Here is a 3,109-nt window from a genome sequence, read left to right on the forward strand (position 1 = left end):
GAAACAGCTGCGGCTGTAATGAATATAAAATTATTTTAACACATATATATATTTTACAATGTACGGCTGAGATCCTGTTTTAAAAACATTTGATGGCTCAGATCGTAGGGTTTAAGTTGGGTCGGGTTGGATCCATGGGTATTGACCCGAAAAGTAACAATTTAAAACAAAAAAAATCAGTATTTGAATTTTCTGTTTTGTAAAATAAATATTTAAATATTCGAAAAATGATTTTAAAATTCAAACAAAATTACCCAAAATTTTGAAAAACAATTTAAAATATGATTTGGATAATTTTGAATATTTAAAATATTTGGAATATTTTTGACATATAATAATAGTAATTAAAAAGATATTTGGAATTTATTACAATTTTGTCCAAAAATGAATATTTTAAAATGATAGCTTTGTTGGACAATTTTGTAAAAAAGAATAATTCCAAATTTAATATTCCAAATTTCATAGAATATTTTAATACTATATTTCCCATTATTTAGATAACTTCTTTGAATATTATTATGGGATAAATATTTGAATAATTATAGTAATTTATTTTGGCATGATAATTTATGAATGATCCTCATATTTAGAAATTTCACAAATATTTCTGATAGCTCATCAATATTTGCTTGTACAATAAATATAATAATCAATTATGAACTCCCAAATTTTGACTCAGAAAAATCCGATCAATAAATTTCTTTATTGACAAATCTGAATTATGGGAGTATACTTGAGAGAACCGAATTAAAAATGATATTTAAAGTACATGAAATAACTAAAATAATAAGTAGCACTCATTTATTATTTTATAATGAGTATGCCAAAATATTATTTAGCCGGTTCCAACATTCCTAAATCCAAACGTAATTTGGCAAATCTTTCAGAACTTAATGGCTTAGTGAAAATGTCAGCGATATTGAACTCAGTTTCAATATGAGTCATTTTTATGTCGCCTTTATTGACATGATCACGTAGAAAATGATGTCTGAAAGGATATCTTCGATATATAATTATTTATATATTTGTTTCGGTATTTGTGACAAACATTAAAATTAAATTCACCTAGTAATCCTCCCAAATAGGTCATTAATTTATTTGATTAATTAAAAGGGGAAAGTTATTTTTGGCAAGTAATTTTAATCTCTAAAATATTCCTTCGCATCAAAATATATTTATTTTAAAAGGAAATTTTTCTGATTACGCAATAGTGGCGCTGAGACATATCGTGAGTCTATGATTATCTCTTTCTTGCTACTGCAACATTAAATTACATGAAGCTCGAAAAAGGACTATCAAGATTTGGTATTCTTTAGAGTACTCATGTTACATTATTTACAAAATTTATATTTAAATTAATTTATTCCATATTTAAACATTTATTATCTCTCGGAATAAATTAGTTTAAATCTTTCAAAAATTATTAAATCCTTCATTCCACAAGATTTATTTTATTCAAGGAAGGATTTATTTTTTTCATATTAATATGTGTCTCTAAAAATATTAATATCAATTTTATACCAATTCTGAAATATTTTCTCCCGGTCTCTCAAATTCATTATTTTTTCGGAGAAAAATATTCGCAATACTTAGAAAGCTCTTTCAACGTATCAAAATCATGATTTATCATGAACAATATTTTTCTAAGTAGTTTGGTATCAAAACCTTCGTCAAGTATCCTTCTCTGTTTTCCAAAAGACGAAGTGTTTCGGTTTTTCATAAAACGGCTTTTATCTTAGAAAATCGGTTTAAATACCTTAAGATTATTCCCGTCCCTCAAAAGTATTTTATCTTTATGGGAATATATTTTAAGTATTTATTCAAGTTTTAATTTTGGCCATAATCTCTCTCTGATAATTTCGAAAGAATTATCGTATTTTATTTGAAACCCGAAAACCTGATTTATCGTTTTAAATCCAAATAAAATACTTCCACTTGCCAAAATGACTTGAAACTTGAGATTAGCCAATTAAATATTATTCTTAGTGCATGGTTAAATTTTCGTAATTTTCCGAGAACTTTCGTTTCGGAGCGTTTTCTGTCTGCCGACCCGATCACTGGCTGAACGTTTGACCAAGCTAGGGTTGACCAAAAATTACCAAAATTTCCAGAATGCCATTTTCTAATATTCTAAGATTTATCATATTTTTTCCGTAATTTATTTCGCACGTTCAAAATATCGCGTTTTTAATGTAACGGTTTTTATCGGTATCTCGTAAAGCGTGTCTGTCTTCTAGTGCATTAAATGCCCTGGATTTTTAGTCCAAGATGCTGGTCAAGAACACCTTTTTAGGTGTGGGGGACAAGGGGACAAAGTTGAGTGGTGGCCAAGGTTTGCTAAATTACCATTTGCATTTTTACTTCTACTTTTCTTACATTTACCCCACCCATTCTTGCCTATAAATACACCCCTCCACCCATTCATATTTCCTAAGCTAATAGCCAAATATATGCTGAGATTTTGAAGAACAAACACTCTCCCAAAGTTTATTCAAGTGCCTACTTCTTCTACTTCATCTTTAAAACCTTCGATTCTTCATATATTCCGATATATACAAGGTTTTAAACCCCGAAGCTTCGTTCCACCAAACCAAGCCTCGCTCATCTTAGCATTTTCATAAACCACTCTTTTCAACCTCCCGAAGGGCTGCCCAAATTCGTTCGTGTGCTTAAAGTCGTATCGAACCTCCGACGAATTTCTCCGGCGAACTTTCGTGGAATAATCGTGTAAGTGGTTTCTTTTAGCTTCAATTATCCGAGTCTTAATCGACCATTTTCAAAGGGCTTTTCAAACAAATTTCTCTTCATCTTAAGCTCTCTTGATTTCAAAATACTCGAGTTGGCCACTCGTTATTATCGGGAATTTGTGCACTAACTTTATTTGCTCACTAACTCATATTTGTGCTCCCATTCCCATCACTCCCATACCCTTCTTGTTTTAGTGAGAAACCCATTTTTCAGCCCTGTGCTCGGTGGGGATATCATTGAGATAAGATACGTGGTATTACGTGTTTATTTTCCGAACGTGTGTGACGTGAGTGATTTCACTTGTTTCGGTGGTAAACCCCGTTTGGGCCTTTTCGCTATCGCGGGGTGTTATCCGAACAAG

Source organism: Daucus carota, chromosome 4 (assembly GCF_001625215.2).
Source record: "Daucus carota subsp. sativus chromosome 4, DH1 v3.0, whole genome shotgun sequence".
In the NCBI taxonomy this organism is placed as follows: Eukaryota; Viridiplantae; Streptophyta; class Magnoliopsida; order Apiales; family Apiaceae; genus Daucus; species Daucus carota.